Genomic DNA, 20,570 nt, shown 5'->3' with positions numbered 1-20,570 from the left:
AAGTTCTGGTTCTGGATGAATCATGCGGCACTGACAGAAGTGCATGACACACGACTTAGCTGGAAGCCGTAAGCGAGAGCCCATGACTGCACGTTGTGGATGGCTTCCTGTAGGCACTACTCGGCAACACCAGTACTGGTGGAGCAGTATGAAATGCAGAAGTCGTCTGCATACAGAGACAGTGAGACGGACGGCCCTACAGCTGCTGCTAGAGCATTAATGGCCACTAAAAATAGTGATACACTCAATACAGAGCCCTGCAGGACCCCGTTCTCCTGGATATGGGAGGGGGGGGGACTACGGGAGGCAACAACTTGGACACAAAAAGTATGAAGCGACAGGAAATTTTGGGTAAAAATCAGGAGCATGCCTTGGAGATCCCACTTCTATAATGTGGCAAAAATATGATGTCGCCAGGTGGTGTCATACACTCCACGTAGATAAAAAAAGACGACAACAAGGTGTTGGCATCTGGAAAGGGCTGTTCGGATGGCAGACTTGAGGGTCATTAGATTATCAGTGGTAGAGCACACCTGGCAGAAGCCACCCTGAGATGGAGCCAGACGACCACGTGACTCCAGGATGCAACCCAACTGCCGGCACACCATACATTCCAGCAGCTTACAAAGAACGTTGGTGAGGCTGATGGGCCGATAGCTATCCACATGAAGCAGGTTTTTATTGGGTTTGAGCACTGGTACGATGACAAAGAGATGGCAGTTGTAGTGAGACAAGAGATGTTTAATCATCTGCCTGTGGATCCATTGTGTCCCAGGAGCTGTGTCGGGGCAATGTGCAAGTGTTCTGAGGAGCTCCCACTCCGTAAATGGAGTATTATAGGACTTTACTTTCCATCCACCATTTGAGGTTGCGAAAGGCTTGGGGGGGGGGGGGGGGGGGGGTAGTTCTCTGATGCAGATGCTCAAGCATAGTTCTCAGTAAAGTGCTCAGCAACTGCGTTTGCGTCAGTAGATAACACACCATTGATGTTAATGCCATGGAGACCTGTTGGGGTCTGGTACCCAAAAAGACATCGGATCTTCATCCAGACTTGGGAAGGTGATGCATGACACCCAATGGTCGACACATACCTCCCCCAAAACTCCTGTTTCCTTCGTTTTATAAGCTGACGTACACAGGCTACTTAAAGGCTATAAGATGCTCTATTGAAGGGCGCCACTCGCGTCGCTGTAGAGCTCGCCGACACTCTGTAATTGCTTCAGAGACTTCCAGCGACCACCAAGGGACTGTCTTTTGCCGGGGGCACCCTACACAATGAGGGATTGTGTTTTCAGCCACAGAAATTATCATTGTAGTGACCTGCTCAATCACAACATTGATGGCACCACGTGGGGGGAGATTCAGTGGTGACAGCAGAAGTGAAGGCTACCGAGTCTACCTTGTTTAAAGCCCATCTGGGTAGGCATTCGTGAGCATGACGCTGGGGGAGTGACAGGAAGTTGGGGAAGTTTCACTACCACACAGGTCGTCAGGTGCTCTCCAGTGGATAGATGGAAGAAGTCCTGGGCTGCAAATTGATAAATGAATGGCTGAGAAACTACCTCAAGCCACACTAAAATGTATGGCAGTTCAGAGGTTGAACTGAGACAGTACAGTTTTGACATCTCTCTCGGCTATTAAGCATAGTGTCACCCCTCAAGGTGTTATGGGCATTAAAATCTCCCAAAAGTAGGAAAGGTTTAGGAAGTTGTTCAACCAGTGCAGCTAATGCATTCAGGGCTACTGCACCATCTGGAGGAAGGTATACATTGCAGACAATTATTTCCCGCGTCATCCTTATTCTCACATCCACAGCTTCAAGAGGGTTTTGAAGGGGCACAGGTTCACTACAGATGGAGTATAGGACATAAACGCAAACTCCACCTGACACTCAATTACAGTGCTATGGTTCCTGTAAAATACCTTATAGGGCAGGGGTCCGCATAGCCGTGAACCAGGTTTGCTAGAGGGCAATGCAGAAAGCAGGTGTAAAGCGTAACAGTTGCCTTAGCTCAGCCAGGTGGTGGATAAGACCGCCTACACAATTCCGCTGGAGGATGACATCATCATGAGACTGGGAAGGTGTGGAACATTCAATGAGGCAGTTTATGAATGAGGGTCATCTGCTGCCACCAACTTATTGCCCGAGCAGTATATATCCATTGTGTCTGAGGATCTGGCGGGATCCAGGTCTTCACCGGATGCCACAATCTTCACCCCATCCTCAGATGCAGAGCTTGTAGATAGCTGTGGTGTGGGTGCCACCACAAGTACCTTGTTCTGGGGGGGTCTTCTTTTTCGATTTCTTGCGCTGTTCCTTGGGTTTCACTGGCTGGGAGTACTTCACTGAATCTGTCTCTGGGACTGAGGATGAGGGTGAAGCCCTACGACCAGCTACTTTTGGGCTCTTCAGCCACTGGTGGGTGTCATCTTTCCCACTAGCAGAAACCTGGGAAGGGAGTGAGGGAGTGACCCAAGACAGGAAGACTTGCACTTCTCTGGCTCAGAAGTGGGGCTTGAAATACCTCCTGAAGTAGGCGGTGTTGGAGCAACAGGGAGGGAAGTGCCCCCCACCATCAAGGGGGCAGGTGTAGTCTCCTGGTTATGAGAGGCGACAGGAATTCGAGGAACTGATGGGGGCAACAACTGTTCTCATAGCTGCGGCATATGAGGTGGTCATAGCCACAGGATGTGGGCGCTCAAATTCCCTCTTAGCCTCAGTGTAGGTCAGTCGTTCAAGGGTCTTATATTCCTCTCTTTCTGTAAAATCCTGCAGTCTGGCGTGCAAGGTGAATGATGCTCTCTGCAGTTGACACAGATGGGAGGTGGGGCACATGGAGTATTGGGATGCGATGGATGTCCACAATCTCAACAGGTGGGGCTGGAAGTACAGTGGGAAGACATATGGCCAGACTTCCAGCACGTGAAGCACCACATCGGGGAGGGATGTATGGCTTGACATCACAGCGGTAGACCATCACCTTGACCTTCTCAGGCAATGTGTCATCCTCGAAGACCAAGATGAAGGCACCGGTGGCAATCTGATTATCCCTCAGACCCCGATGGCATCTAGATTTGAGAGTGTAGTCATCAGCATATTGGGAGGTGGTGGTTGGGGTTTGGGGAATGACTTATGTGCAGTAAGTAAAGGAAGGCAGAGAGGACAGAGGCTTGAGGCATATCTGCAGTGGGATAAACACGTGTGAGCAGGTGTGATGTATGTAGTGTGGTGGTAAAGGAAGGATGCTATAAGGAGGATAAAATTAACTAGGTGCACATTGGTTGGTAGTCTGAAGAGCAGTCCAGAGTGGTCTACATGGCCAAACGCACTTTGGATACCAAGAGATTTTCATTTATTTAATCAATGGGAAATATATTTGATAAGGTAAAGAAGTTGGTTGTCGATGGAATAGTTGGGACAAAAGCTATTTTGGATTTTTGGGATGGGTGGGTAGGTAGGTTGTGAGTGGCTGATGGATTCATTGGATAAGGATAATTTCAAAGATTTTATGGAAAACTTTTGTGAGGCTGAGGTCTGTGAGGGAGGTTTGTCAGATTTCAGGAAGTGCAAGACTCGGGATGTTTTTGATAGTTGTGGCTGGTTGGCTTTGGCGAGACCATTAGGAAGGGGTTTGTTGTTATGAAAGATGGGAAACTTGGGAGTTGGGTTGTTTCCCGAGATCCTATGGAATGCTTTTCAGTACATAGTACAATTTGATAGAGTGCATGTCATGTGCCACTTTCAATATTGTTTTGTTTGTAAGTAACTGTGAACAAATCTCTGGAGCTGTGAGTGGTTTGCGTACATGTCTCCCTCACCTATGAAGGAATTTGTTATAGAAACAATGAGATTTTTGGAGCAAATCAAGGGCACATGGAGGGAGAGTGTGACAGTCATTGTACACTCATGCTCATAAATTAAGGATAATGCTGATACATGGTGAAACAACACCTTGGTGGGCAGCTTGTGGGTTTAAATCACCTCAGGGTATGACAATGCAGTGCATTTGACTTGTGGTCATTGCACAGTGGTGCTGGCAGCAGTCCATATACGCTGAGCTGTGTTGGTGCATGTCAGAGTACGGTGCAGCGAGTACGTGTGCAGACATTTCCAGACATTCTAATGGTGAATGTGTGTTGAAAATGGCTCAAAGAACACATATTGATGACGTCATGAAGGGTAGAATACTAGAGTGACTGGAGGCTGGTCAAACACAGCAGGTAGTAGCACAGGCCCTCTGTGTGCCACAAAGTGTGATCTCAATATTACGGCAACTATTCCAGCAGACAGGAAACGTGTCCAGGCGCTACAGTATGGGATGTCCACAGTGTACAACACCACAAGAAGACGAATGTCTCACCATTAGTGCCTGCGATGGCCACAGAGTACTGCAGGTAGCCTTGCTCGGAACCTTAACGCAGCCACTGGAACAGTTGTCTCTAGACACACAGTCTACAGATGACTGAACAGACATGGTTTATTCACCTGGAGACCTGCAAGGTGCATTCTGCTGACCTCTGGTTACAGGAGAGACTGTAAAGCCTGGTGTCAAGAATGCACTACATGGTCATTGGAACACTGGTCCCAGGTTATGTTCACGGACGAGTCCAGGTATAGTCGGAACAGTGATTCTTGCTGAGTTTTCATCTGGCATGAACCAGGAACTAGATACCAACCCCTCAATGTCCTTCAAAGGGGTCCGGTATGGAGTTGTGGTATGATGGTGTGGGGTCCACGTACACCCCTGCATATCTTTGACAGAGGAACTGTAACAGGTCAGGTGTATTGGGACGACATTTTGCACCAGTATGTCCACCTTTTTAGGGATGCAGTGGGTCTCACCTTCCTCCTGATGGATGGTAACGCACAGCCCCACTGAGCTGCCATTGTGGAGTAGTACCTTGAAACATAAGATATCAGGTGAATGGAGTGATTTACATGTTCTCCAGAACTAAACCCCATCAGGCGTGTCTGGGATGCTCTTGGATCACGTATCGCTGCGCGTTTTCAAACCCCTATGACACTTCACGAGCTCCGACAGGCATTGGTGCAAGAATGGGACACTATACCCCAGCAGCTGCTCTACCACCTGATCCAGAGTATGCCAACCCATTGTGCGACCTGTGTACATGTGCATGGAGATCATATACCCTATTGATGTTGGGGTACATGTGCAGGAAACAGTGGAATTTTGTAGCACATGTGTTTTGGGACAGTTTTCTCAACTTATCACCAATACAGTGGCCTTACAGATCTGTGTCATGTGTTTTCCCTATGTGCCTACACTATTAGTGCCAGTTTCGTGCAATGCCACATTGTTTGTAACCATGTTCTACAATTATCCTTAATTTATGAGCATGAGTGTAGATAGTTTGGAATGTGATATGATTATAGATTGTGTTTGACATGGTGTGTTGCAGGAAACCAGCCTCACACTGGATGCAGTCAGTATTTTGAAGGATGGAGTCATGGCTTTCAGTTAGTGTATTGTTTTGGGTGTGGTATGGATTCCAGTCAGCATGGGAGTAGCCCTGGATTTGTCAAGGGTCAGATGGAGTTTTGTAGATGTGTGAGATGTGGAGGAGGACAGATGGATGACCACTCCCAGTTAGATCTAGGACTTTACTGTGGTGCACCTCAAAAAGTTTGGAGAAGCAATAATGGCATTGGAAGTAGTATGTGTGATGTTGGGTGTGGTCATGGACATAGATTTTATGGCCATTAAGAGTGCTGATTAACTAATGCAACTGCTGTTTTTCAACAGATGTGTGGGAGTGCAGATTAAAATCAACACTACTTATGTATGTGTTAAAGGTTCAGTTTATGTGGTGTAGGAAATTATGAAGGATTGGATGGTAAGGGGGGATGTAAACAGTGGTAAGGGTTCCTGTGAATTTTGGGAGAAAGATAGTGAGGATTAGGAGCTCAGCTGGATAATTTAGGAATTGTTGAATGATAAAAGGAATATTTTAGAGATGGGTGAGTTTTACTGTACCATGGGTAGTAAGATTAGGATTATCAGTTCAATGTAGGGCATAAGGAAACATCAATATGGAATTTTGCAATTGGAGAAAGGTATGGATTTCACATTGTCTGAGTGTTTGGGCAAGAAGATGTTTATTGCATTGGACTGAATGGATATTTTCAGTATTTGATGATGTATGTTCACTGCACCATTTTCAGTTAGACAGGGAGGAATCTGCAATGGTGGGTCAAGGACTGAGATGTTTTTACAGAGTGATTTGTCAACATCACATACAGTGACAGCAAGTTTAGGTTTTTTCTTTGGGGGGAGGGGGGGGGGGGGGCACTTGTGGAAGTACGTAGGGTGAGACATGTCATAAGTGCTGCATGTAGGTGGGGATTGTAGGTTGGGGAATTGTTTGTGAAGGTGGTGTTGCTTGTAGTGAGGACATGTGGGTGAGGCGTTCAGTCAGGTGGACATTCTATTATAAGTACCACTAACAGTGATATGCTTGTGTTGTCATTTCTTGTTACTCCCACAGGATGCTTCCTGCATTAAATTGAGGTCCCATCTTTTTTATTTTTAAGTTTGTCTGTAGTGTCTGCTTACTTTCAATTTCTTTGTGCTTTGTATTCTGAGTCGCCATTTTTGCTGCAACATCTAGGTTGTAAAACTGAAAAAACAAAGTATCGACTTAACCTTACACAAATACCGGCTACCAATGATATAAACAATAGAAGAATGACTGTGGAAGCCAGCACAAAACTTGGAAATATTAAAGTATCTGCATCAAACAGCTATAATGACAAATGTGATTCTACAAACAATGCCACTCAGAAACATGTGTGTCCAGATAATAATTACAAACAACAACAGCTGTGCACTCTAAATTTTTCATGCATTGCATTGTAAACAAAGAAATGTGATTTATTAAATAAGTCAACTGACCTCAAAAGTGCCAAAAAAGAATGAAGTGTCTTAATTTTTGGTGATAATCATGGACATCAGATAGCAGAAAAGGTGGGAGATACACAAACTAATGCAAGTGTCCACACCTTTGTCAAACCAAGAGCAGGCATTGTAGAAGTGAGGAAAACAGTGCTGGAATCATGTGAAAACCTTGACTCAAAAGACTGTGTCATAATTTGTGCAGGTGCAAATGATATTGCCAGAGATAAAGGTAGTGAACTCATCATGTTCTTCAAAGTGTGTTACCAAAATTAAGCAACACAAAGTAGCTATTGTAAATCAACCACACAGATATGACCTACCTCCTTGGTCATGTGTAAATAAATTAATACAGGCATAGGATAGAAGCAGTCCAAAGTACCTTGGACTAATGAGTCAAAGAAGGATGTGATGGCTTATAAAAATGGTGAAAGACATTTTTTAGGGAAGTAAACTGTATCGCAAAAAAATGTGATGCAGAATTAAATTGCAAATACACACTGAAGATTGTACACCAGAATGTACAGACATTAACAAACAAAGTTGATGAAATAAATATACTCCTCTGTAGTGAATGGAAAGATGTTTCAGTTTTATGTTTTGTGAGCACTGGTTATAAAATAAGTATTTTCAATACTTAAAAATATTGCCTTTTTACCTTTCAAACTGCTTTTATTGAATGGAATCAAAACATTGGGGAGCTTGTATATATGTAAAAGAAAATGAAGATTTTATGAGTATAGCCTCTGTTTGCAAACTAGGTTGTGAGGAAGACTTTGAAATCTCAGCTGTTGAGTTAATGTCAGTGTTACTGTGTGGAGATTTTAATACTGACTTTCTGAGCCATAACCTTCGCAGGGATAAGTTCTTAAATATTATAGAAGCCTACAATCTTTGTCTGACTGTTAGCTCTCCAACACATGTCACAAAAACTAGTGTCACTCTCCTTGATCAGGTATGTGTAAACATCAGAAAACTTTGATACTGGCTGTAGTGACCATCTTTTGCAATTACTAACCATACCTGCAAATCACATTTTGACCAGTGTACAAAATATTATCCATTAAAGGATTTATAGTCAGAAAAATATTGAATACTTCCTGTGTCTAATTGGTGAACAATCATGGAGAGAAGTACATGATACCTCTATTACCAATGAAAAGATGGAATTTTTTTTAACATCTTGAAACATAACTTTGACATAGCTTTTTCAGAAAGGAACATGATTTCCAGAAGCACAGATAGATTCAAAAACTGGATGACATCAGGCATTAGAATACCTTGTAAAATAAAGTGAGAACTTTTTCTGCAGTCAAAAACTGACAGCAGTCCAGAATTTCTTAGTTATTTCAAAAAATACAAGACAGTTTTGAAACATGTCACAAGAGGCAAAAATTAAGGAAAAAGACAAATATACTATGAAGTCATCCAATAAAACAAAGTCCATGTGGAAAGCTGTGCAGAATTTTATGAGGAAGAAGACAACTCACAAAAATATTGTGATATCGGACAATGGCAAGAATGTCACTGACCCTAGTGCAGTTGAAACAGCTTCAATCCTTATTGTGCAACTGTTGCTGGAAAATTAGTGAAGAAAAAATTTGGTAATCCACCTAATACAACATGAAAAGAACTTTCATCTATTGAAATAAATAATACATCCAGGTTCCTCAGTCCGATAGGCCCAACAGAGCTCCTAAATACCATTAATTCACTTAAGAGCAATTATTCAACTGGTATTGATTATATTCCAGATTATATTATAAAAATAACACCAAGACAAATACTCTCTATTTTATTATACATATTCAATTCTTCCTTATGTGGTGTCCTCCCACAGCAATTGAAAATGGCAAAAGTAATACCCCTATATAAAAAAAGGTGACCAGCAATGTATGAGTAACTATAAGCCTGTGTCTCTACTGCCTGGACTCGCATTCGGGAGGACAACGGTTCAATCCTGCATCCGGCCATCCTGATTTAGGTTTTTCATGATTTACCTAAATTGCTCCAGGCAAATGCCGGGATGGGTCCTTTCAAAGGGCACGGCCGACTTCCTTCCCCATCCTTCCCTAATCCAATGAGACCGATGACCTCGCTGTCTGGTCTCCTTCCCCAAAACAACCAAACCCAACTCTCTACTGCCAGGTTTTGTAAAAATTACTACATTTTTCGACAAGAATAATTTTATTTTTGGATGTCAATGTGGCTCCAGACCACAGCAATCAACTGAAACAGCCACTCTCAACCTGATAAACTGTGTCTTAAATGCACAGGACACCACAGAAATATCTCAGATTTATTCTTGGACCTAACAAAAATTTCTGATGTGATTGATCATTCTGTACTCCTGAGGATGGATGTTTAATATATATTTTTGTGGGATCTAAAATTTAAGGAACCTCTCTCACACCGGCCTGATTTAGCTTCACTGATCAGGATAGTGAAAACATGCGTATATTAAGGGAATTTTCATTCACAAAACAGGCTTATCACATTCACACAGTTCAATACTGTTCTATTCTGATTAAATTGAGCTTAACTTAAATTCTATAGGGCAGTGAAGCAATTTCAAAGTCTCAGTGCGACAAAAATTGTCAGTCTATCTCCTGAAAACATTTGTAATAATTATTAACTTTTGGTGATCACATGGGGAATACTGGAGATCTGCTGGTAAGACCGTGTTAGCCTATTTTTAGGAAGTAATAACTTGATATCTTGAGCATACAAAACGGCAGGTTCATCCAGTGTAAATCAGATGTTCCCCACTGATCCCGTGCAACACAGCGTAGTAAGCAGATACTGTCAATAATAATCAGTTAAATAATACGCAAACACACTTACTTTAGTTTAGTTCATGTATTAAATTCCTTCTCATACAGAATCTCATCAAGATGGTGACTAGCTCAACAATACATACATATACATCCTCCTCCTTTCACAGCTTATCGACAAGAACTCCTTCATTATTTTTATAAGAGAAAACATAGATAGCAGAGAAGCTATTCCATGGAGTAAATGGACGCTCCAAGGAATAATAGGGCTTGAAACTACTTTGTACGGATAATCATCGTATATTAAAGTTTAGGAATCGGTAAGATAAGAAGAGATATTTAGAGATATGTACTGAGTTATATAATTTATAAAATTTCTGAAAATATCACAGAGAGACTGCTGCAAGAGACATTACAGTTGAACAGTATGGCATAAGAGGTGTGCCAAATCAGTGGATTAAATCATATTTGGAGTATCGTTCTCAGACAACTGAAATTAAGTACATGGAAGGAAATGAACTCCAGGTATATATTTCAGAATCATACAAACTAAGTAATGGTGTTCCACAGAGATCTATTTTAGGTCTCCTTTTTTTGGTATACCTTACTGACTTCCCATCACAAATTAGGAATTCTGAACCTGTACTGTTTGCAGATGACACCAGTCTATTGACTGAAGGAAATAAAGAAGAAAATCTCACTGCTTCTGCAAAAGATATTACAAAAGAAGTGTCTGATGTTTTAGCAGAAACAAGTTAATAGTTAATGCCCAAAAAAACGGTACTCATGAATTTCCACACAGATCAAAATAAAAATGTGACACAACCTGTAATATGTAAAGATAACCAAATCATTAATGCTGTCAATGAAACTAAATTTCTTAGGATTCATATCCAGGAACATCTTAAATGGAGCTCTCGTATCACATTCCTAAATTCAAAACTAGCAAAAATGAGCTATGTAGTAAGAATTCTTTGTAACAATGCTATGCAGAAATGGTTAGGGCTGTATACTATGTTCATGTACATTCAATACCAAAGTATGGTATCATTTTCTGTGGAAATGTACACCAGCCTGTAACAGTTTTCAGGAAACGAAAGGCAATTATAAGAATAATGAAACAACTGAGCAACAGTAAACCATGCAAACCTTTTTTTTAAAGATCTTACCGCTTCCCTGCTTTTATTTACTGGAAGTAGTCATGCATGCCCAAAAAAGTGTGCTGAGAAAAGAAAACCTCTTTCCTCAAAACAAATGTGCCCATGGTTGCAGCACCAGGTCAGACAGTGACATACATGTTAATCATTGTAACACCACACTAGGCCAAAAAGGTGTATATGCTGCAGGAACAAAACTGTACAACAGGTTACCAAGACATAAAATCTCTTTCTGAACTGCAGAGCTTCTAAAAAGTCTGTGACAGCCTACCTTCTGAAAAACTGCTACTATTCAATCTCACAGTATCTTGTGCAAGAAAAAATGTAATTTGTACCTTTAATTGTAGAAATAAGTTAAAAGTATTCAGTATTTTAAACAAATTTTAATAATTAACTGTATAGATCTGGTTTGTGATAAAAATTTAAATAATGTATGTTTGAAAAATCAATAGATAAAAGATTTTCTCTCCAGTATCCCGTGTATGAGTATGTACTGAAAAAGAGATTATATGGATAAAATAAATAAATAAATGTCCTCATTCTGATGGCTTGGTTATTCGAGTGCCGTCTGGTGATGGTGCTAGCATCTATTCACAGTAGGAGGTTGATGTAGCAAATACAACCACTCATACAAAGTAATGGCTGTGGTTATATTCCACTGAGTGGTTTTAATTGTCAGATTCTGAATCCAGAAGAGCAACTACTATCACTATGGTGATAGAGTTAAGGGACCCCAACATTCTGCCCCCCCCCCCCCCCCAATCTTTCAGCCCCAACTTGTGAGAGCTGTGCAGGCTGCTGTAAGACGTTGTTCGTTCCAGCCAGACATATCAACAGATAGGGAGTGCAGCAGAGTGACTCCCAAATGGGAATGTGTGGGATGTGATTTTCAGTCCCGAAATTCATATGATGATAAAGGGAAACCTCCTGAAAATCTTTGTTGGACTGGGCGATTTGACCATTTTTTTTTTTTCCTGGGACTATGATAAACTGTCCCAGACAAAGATTAAAATTTTGCGTATGTATCTGTGATTCTTGCCTTTTTTCCATGTAGTGTTGAAAGACAACCACTCTGTTGTGTTCTACTTCTTTAGCATATGGTTGAGGATGGTTAAGGATTTTTCTTTATTCATTCATTCACTTTAGAGGGTGTTTCAGATTACTGTACATTTCTGAGCGAGGATAAAATTTAAAGATTTTGAAATACCTGAATACTTAACTTAAAATCCGCTCAGTTAATGCACTTAACACCTTGATATTGTGTCTTGGATGTGGGAACATTGCGCCTACTTCTCTGATGTGGTGTGTGAATTGACAGCTCTTTTTTATTTTTCATCGATTTGCCATGATCTATCCTTTGTTTGGTCTCAAAACTTCCTTATGTTCAGTTCATGGTATACATGTCATTCCTGATAAAAATAGATGCTCATACTATCCATCAGAGGCATTTATTTTGTACAATTTGGATCTGATAAAGCTGGCCATCCTCAGTTAATACCCATGATGAGTTTCCATATATATCATGAGGAGAGCTGTCAATTTAGAGAGATGTTTTTAGTCTAATTCTTGGTTCATGAGGCCTGGCAGTAGTGATTTAGCCATGCCCATAGAGTTTTGACACTTCTTGTGAACTTTATGTCTGGCAGTAAGATTCGTATTGCAGGTTACACCAGTGTGTTTGGCAGTTGTGTAGCTGGAAATGTGTTACAATCATAGCCCATATTTTTGTGTGAAGTAGACACCAGTGTCTTTTAGCAGCTTGAGTTGAATTTGGTTGTTTTTCCACCCTCTTTCCAACTCTTATGTGGCCTTGTAGTCTACTAATGTTCCCTGTATGATGTCAACTTGGGAGAAACACAGTATGACTGGCCATTTGTGTGAGGATGACATTGTTCATAAATGTTAAATAATGCTAGTGACAAAATGATCCCTGAGGTATTCCTGCTGATACCTTTCCCATCTCTGTCCCTTAATTTTAATGATTAGGGCTTTGCAACGAACTATCAAACTGTAAATTCTGAGGTCCGGCGTTCAGTCTTCATTCAGTCATAGTGTTTTTAGCATCACTCACCGAGTTTTTCCATCAATAGCAGTGATTCAGTTATATGAAAAATGTGGAGTTGCGTTAAGGTTTAGACTCTAAGCTTAAGTGTGGATCTCCCCCTGTAGTTAGCTGGGTAAGTTGTTTACATTGAGTCCATACTCTGTAAACCACTGGAGTGCATGGTATAGAACACTTACCTTTGTATCACATATTAGTGAGTCTTGTCATACCGTTTGTGTATACAGCATGTTGAGAATGACTGTTTACATGCCTCCGTGCATGCAGCAACTGGTCCAGCCTTGTCTTTGTGACCCCTAAATGAGCAATAGAACGGGGGTGGTGGTGCATTCTTAGATTCTTCACTTAGTGCCGATTGCTGAATCTTTTAAATAGGCTTTCACATGATAGTTAGTGCCTATTTTTATCTTTAAGCATTTATGTGAGTTTCTCATATGTATCAAACAAATCTGTGATCGTCATTGAAATAAAGTTGGTCATGTTACCTGTGACAATGCCCCTGCTGTAGTAGATGCACCGGTTCCCGTCAGATCACAGAAGTGCTGTCAGGCGTGGCCAGCGCTTGGATGGGTGACCATCATGGCCGTCCTGTGCTGTTGCCATTTTTCAGGGTGCACTCAGCCTTGTGATGCCAATTGAGCAGCTACTCGCCCAAATAGTAGCGGCTCCAGTCACAGAAAACATCATAATGACTGGGAGCTGACCACACGCCCCTCCTCAGCTGAGGATGATGCGGCTGTCAGACGGTCCTGATGGGCCACTTGTGGCCTGAAGATGGGGTGCTTTATATTACCTGTGGGTAGATTGTAGTATGGGCCAGTATTTTTGACTACCATTTACATAAACTTTATCATCCACCACAAACACATGCAACTGCCTCAGACCAAGACTGCTTTCTCTCTGCACAGTCTTGTGATGGAAGGTGTATGGACACTGTGCCAAGATACCTTTGACTAAGCCTATGTGATCAGTCTATTACACATCCCCATTAATTGTAAAAACCAGGTGTTTGTGAGTTGGCTCATTCCACATGTGACTCATTGGTACTATAGTCAAATAATACTATGTTTTTCCATTTTATGAAGTGCATAATTTTTTCATTTCTGAATATTTAAACTGAGTTGACATACGTTAATTCACTTTGAAATTTTATCAAGTTCTGAAAGTATCTGTAAACGTTTTGTGGGCTAGTACTTCATGAATTACCGTCAAAAGTGGGAAGAAGATAAGGCACATCCAAAAGCACCATACCTAATGGAGAATTGCAGTGTTAAGAGTGACATACTGATGTAAGATAACTTTACTATTATGAGAGTGGGAACTATAAATAAAAAACATAGCATGCATATACACCAAGTGATCTAAAGTATCCAGACACCTCCAAGAACATATGTTTTCAATATTAGGGGCATTGTGCTTCCACTTACTGCCAGGTACTCCATATCAGCGACCTCAGTAGTCATTAGACATCGTGAGAAAGCAGAATGGTGTGCTCCACAGAACTCACGGACTTCGAACGTGGTCAGGTGATTGGGTGTCACTTGTCTCATACTTCCGTATGCAAGATTTCCACACTCCTAAACATCCCTAGGTCCACTGTTTCCAATGTGTTAGTGATGTGGAAACGTGAAGAGACAAGTACAGCACATAAGTGTACAGGCCAACCTTGTCTGTTGACTGACAGAGACTGACAACAGTTGAAGAGCGTCATAATGTGTAATAGGCAGACATCTATCCAGACCATCACACAGGAATTCCAAATTGCATCAGGATCCACAAAAGTTCTATGATAGTTAGGTGGAAGGTGATAAAACTTTGATTTCATGGTTGTGTGGCTGCTCACAAGCCACACATTATGCCAGTAAATGATAAACATAGCCTCACTTGGTGTAAGGAGCATAAACATTGGGTGATTGAACAGTGGATAAATATTGTGCGAAGTAATCAAACAGGGTACACAATCTGGCGATCCAACGGTAGGGTGTGAGTATGGTGAATGCCCGGTGAACGTCATCTGCCAGCATGTGTAGTGAGAACAGTAAAATTCGGAGACGGTGGTGTTATGGTGTGGTCATGTTCTTCATAGAGGGGGCTTGCAGCCCTTGTTGTTTTGCATGTCACTATCACAGCATAGACCTACATTGATGTCTGAAGTACCTTCTTGCTTCCCACTGCTGGAGAGCAATTCGGAGCTGGAAACTGCATCTTTCAACATGATCGAGCACCTGTTCATAATGCACAGCCTGTGGTGGAGTGGTTACACAGCAGTTACATCCCTGTAGTGGACTGGCCTGTTCAGAGTCCTGATCTGAATCCTATAGAACACCTTTGGGATGTTCTGGAATGCCAACTTTGTGCCAGACCTCACCGACAGACATCAATAGCTCCCATCAGTGCAGCACTCCATGAAGAATGGGCCGCCATTCCCCAGGATACCTTCCAGCACCTGATTGAAAATATGCCTGCGAGAGTGGAAGCTGTCATCAATTCTAGGGGTGGGCCAACACAGTATTGAATTCCAGCATTGCCAATCAAGGGCACCACGAACTTTTAAGTCATTTTCAGCCAGGTGTCCGGATACTTTTGATCAGATTGTATTTGTGCACGTTATGGTCAACCAATTGACATGAGCTAAGGTTAAGATGGCACCCATTAAAACTGAAAACATAAACATGTGTGACATAAATTATGTTTTATGTAGCACTAAGTGTAGACAGCATAAAAAAGTGATGAAAGAACTCGAGTGTACATAGTGCACCTACTGGCTGTATACATGATCTGCAAGAGTCAACCTTAAATACCTGGATGAAACTACAACCTGGCAATGCGCATTGTGCATCGTGGAAACCAAACATTGTTACAAACTAGAGTTAGAGCTGAAAAGTGAAATAATTATAGATCTTTAGAAAAAGTTAACTGAACAAAACAATGAGTGCGTATTTTGTATCAGATCCCAGGAAAACAACAATATCTTACTTTCAGATAATATATTAAAAACAAAGATTCCAAGACTTACCAAGCGGGAAAGCACTGGCAGACAGGCACATGAACAAAACACACAAACACACACACACAGAATTACGAGCTTTCGCAACTGGCAGTTGCTTCGTCAGGAAAGAGGGAAGGAGAGGGAAAAATGAAAGGATGTGGGTTTTAAGGGAGAGGGTAAGGAGTCATTCCAATCCCGGGAGCGGAAAGACTTCCCTTAGGGGAAAAAAAGGACAGGTGTACACTCGCACACGCACACGCACACACACACACACACACACACACACACACACACACACACGCACGCACGCACACAAGCAGACATATTTAAAGGCAAAGAGTAAGGGCAGAGATGTCAGTCGAGGCGGAAGTACAGAGGCAAAGAAGTTGTTGAAAGACAGGTGAGGTATGAGCGGCGGCAACTTGAAATTAGCGGAGGTTGAGGCCTGGCGGATATCGAGAAGAGAGGATATACTGAAGGGCGAGTTCCCATCTCCGGAGTTCGGATAGGTTGGTGTTGGTGGGAAGTATCCAGATAACTCGGACGGTGTAACACTGTGCCAAGATGTGCTGGCCGTGCATCAAGGCATGTTTAGCCACAGGGTGATCCTCATTACCAACAAACACTGTCTGCCTGTGTCCATTCATGCGAATGGACAGTTTGTTGCTGGTCATTCTCACATAGAAAGCGTCACAGTGTAAGCAGGTCAGTTGGTAAATCACGTGGGTGCTTTCACATGTGCCTCTCCCTTTGATCGTGTACACCTTCCGGGTTACAGGACTGGAGTAGGTGGTGGTGGGAGGGTGCATAGGACAGGTTTTACACCGGGGGCGGTTGCAAGGGTAGGAGCCAGAGGGTAGGGAAGGTGGTTTGGGGATTTCATAGGGATGAACCAAGAGGTTACAAAGGTTAGGTGGATGGCGGAAAGACACTCTTGGTGGAGTGGGAAGGATTTCATGAAGGATGGATCTCATTTCGGGGCAGGATTTTAGGAAGTCGTATCCCTGCTGGAGAGCCACATTCAAGGTCTGATCCAGTCCCGGGAAGTATTCTGTCACAAGTGCGGCACTTTTGGGGTTCTTCTGTGAGAGGTTCTGGGTTTGAGGGGATGAGGAAGTGGCTCTGGTTATCTGCTTCTGTACCAGGTTGGGAGGGTAGTTGTGGGATGCAAAAGCTGTTTTCAGGTTGTTGGTGTAATGGTCGAGGGATTCAGGACTGGAGCAGATTCGTTTGCCACGAAGGCCTAGGCTGTAGGGAAGGGACCGTTCGCTGTGGAATGGGAGGCAGCTGTCATAATGGAGGGTTTGATGGTGGGTTTGATGTGGACGGACGAGTGAAGCTGGCCATTGGACAGATGGAGGTCAACGTCAAGGAAAGTGGCATGGGATTTGGAGTAGGACCAGGTGAATCTGATGGAACCAAAGGAGTTGAGGTTGGAGAGGAAATTCTGGAGTTGTTCTTCACTGTGAGTCCAGATCATGAAGATGTCATCAATAAATCTGTACCAAACTTTGGGTTGGCAGGCCTGGGTAACCAAGAAGGCTCCCTCTAAGTGACCCATGAATAGGTTGGCATACGAGGGGGCCATCCTGGTACCCATGGCTGTTCCCTTTAATTGTTGGTATGTCTGGCCTTCAAAAGTGAAGAAGTTGTGGGTCAGGATGAAGCCGGCTAAGGTGACGAGGAAAGAGGTTTTAGGTAGGGTGGCAGGTGATCGGCATGAAAGGAAGTGCTCCATTGCAGCGAGGCCCTGGACGTGCGGGATATTCGTGTATAGGGAAGTGGCATCAATGGTTACAAGGATGGTTTCCGGGGGTAACAGACTGGGTACGGATTCCAGGCGTTCGAGAAAGTGGTTGGTGTCTTTGATGAAGGATGGGAGACTGCATGTAATGGGTTGAAGGTGTTGATCTACGTAGGCAGAGATACGTTCTGTGGGGGCTTGGTAACCAGCTACAATGGGGCGGCCAGGATGTTTGGGTTTGTGAATTTTAGGAAGTAGGTAGAAGGTAGAAGGTAGGAGTGCGAGGTGTCGGTGGGGTGAGGAGTTTGATGGAGTCAGGTGAAAGGTTTTGTAGGGGGCCTAAGGTTCTGAGGATTCCTTGAAGCTCCGCTTGGACATCAGGAATGGGATTATTTCAACAAACTTTGTATGTAGAGTTGTCTGAAAGCTGACGCAGTCCCTCAGCCACATACTCCCGATGATCAAGTACCACGGTCGTGGAACTCTTATCAGCCGGAAGAATGATGATGGATTGGTCAGCTATTTGAAGTGCCAGACTTTGTTGAAAATGGGAAAAACAGTGGAAGTACTCTTCCCAAAAATGTAAGTTTTCTTGATAAAAAATATAAAAGTTTACAAGCTAAAACTGGTAAGAACTGAACAGAGTAATAAAGTAATTGTTATGGCACACGCTCATGGTCGTGGAGTTGCCCATCTTCTCAATGAGCAGCCCACAGTAAGTGCAAGTGCCTTCACAAAGCCTGGTACATTTGCATCCTGGTCCACTGACCCAATAAGCTTGTTCTCAGAAGATTATGTTGTGGTTTGTGGTGGGTCAAATGATGTAAACAAAAAACCAATTTCCAAAGTAAAACTAAGATTAAAAAAGTGCTTAGGACAGTTGATGCACACAAATGTTACAATGCTGAATATCCCACGGCAATACAACTTACTACTGTGGTTGCAGGTAAGTAAGGGAATTGCTGCTGTCAATGGACTAGTGTGTGTTATGTAAACATTTCAAAAATGTGAAAATCCTGTATGTTAGTAATATCAGCCACAGATTCCATGCGTCACATGGGTTACACCTTAATAGCCTAGGGTAAAAACTGCCTGTAAAAATTATAAATTATTTATAACAACAGGTATCAAATACCCAAAAGCGAAATCATCTTATGGCACTCTCACAGCACAGCAACTCCATTACAAGCAGTGCCAGTAGAGAAAAACACCTCATCTGACATGCCATAAAAAATGCTGATGCTCCTTCCTAGTGTGAGTCACACAGGGGAGGTGCAGTGTAAGTCATCTGATGCACTTCACCTGGGGCAACCAGATGACAGTAGTCAAGAATTTTGTTTCCAACTCGGCAGACAATAATCCAAAAAAGTGTCTTAATAGTCACTTGAAAATAAACTTACAGAAATTGAGTACTGGTCTGAAGAATTAAATTGTGATTTTTGGTAGTAAATGAACACTGGTTAATTTATTGTCGATTTGGATTAAGTGTACCATACCGTGATATACTAGTTAGCAACACGTTACTACAGAACAAATTTGAAGCATGGTGTTTCATTCTTTATCAGAGAAACAAATAGTTTCAAATACAAAGAAATAGATACATGTTTTCTATGTGCAGAAGCTGTTTTGAAGTTTCAGCAATCTTGATACCAAGTCAAGAACTAATAGCTGTATCAGCATACCAGTCCCCTAGTAATAAAGAATGGTCCAACACCAAAATTTTTAGAATTATTAATATAAAACCTTGACTAATTTTTTCCCAAGTATCACAAAAAACACACAAAATACAACTGATAAATTGTTACCAGCCACACCTTTGCAAAGTTAGGGAAGAAATGATGGCGCACTGTGACAGATTGCAACAGAGTCAAGCTCAGAAGGAAATTTACACAGCAGTGAGAAGGGTGTATAGATGAGATATTAGAGCAGCACAGAGGAAAGCCAATGTCAATTACATATTCAGTTCGACAAATGAGTGTAAAGCAGCATGGAAAGCTATCAAAGCAGAGGTAGTCTCTAAAAATAAACACAGCATTCCAATTCAACCGAACATCTTAAATGCACACTTTACCAGTTCTGGCTCAAATGAAAAGCTTACAGAATGCGCAAATAAAGCTGTAGTTTTGCTTTCAGCTCTAGAGAGTAAGAACTTGACAACTTCTGCTGGTCTTGTGTATCCTACAGACACGTTAGCAAAGCAATTGCCAAACTTAGCAAGCCAAAAGCACTTAACCTAACCTAACCTAACAGCCTACTATGGACTTTATAGTCATCTAATAAAAAATATAAAGAAAGAAATTCTACTGCCACTAACCAAAATCATCAACTATACGCTACAGGACAGAATCTTCGAGACTGCTTAAAAATTACTAATGTAACACCTGTTGACAAGAAAGGTGATAAAGCACCCCCTGATAAATATCTCGTCTCACTCATACCAATCCTATCAAAAATTATAGAATATTATATGCACAAATTGTGAACCAGCACTTCGAGCAAAAAAATCTACTTAGCTCCTCACAATATGGTTTCAGACCTCATCTTTCCACTCTAAAAGCAGCTGAGACTATCAACACAAAAGTAACTGATTCTTTCGAGACCAAGAAAACAACCTTTGTGACTCTTCTAGATCCGAGGAAAGTTTTTGATCCTGCCTCCCATAGTATACTTATTAACAAGCTCCAGTACCACATAGTTGAAGATAATGCCATTCATCTTACTAAGTCATATCTAGCAACAAAAACCAAATGTCACACTTGTTACCTGTTACAAAAGACATTCCACAGGGCTCAGTACTGGGTTCATTATTTACAAATTAATAACAGTAAAACAGAAGACCCAGTTTTCAATTTACGCACTTCCAATGAAGGGGAGAAGAAAAAAATCAAACCATAACGTTTCCACATAGATAAGAAACTCAGGTAGGAGAG

This window comes from Schistocerca gregaria, chromosome 2, assembly GCF_023897955.1.
Source record: "Schistocerca gregaria isolate iqSchGreg1 chromosome 2, iqSchGreg1.2, whole genome shotgun sequence".
Classification (NCBI taxonomy): domain Eukaryota; kingdom Metazoa; phylum Arthropoda; class Insecta; order Orthoptera; family Acrididae; genus Schistocerca; species Schistocerca gregaria.
Note: the sequence above shows the minus strand (reverse complement) of the source record.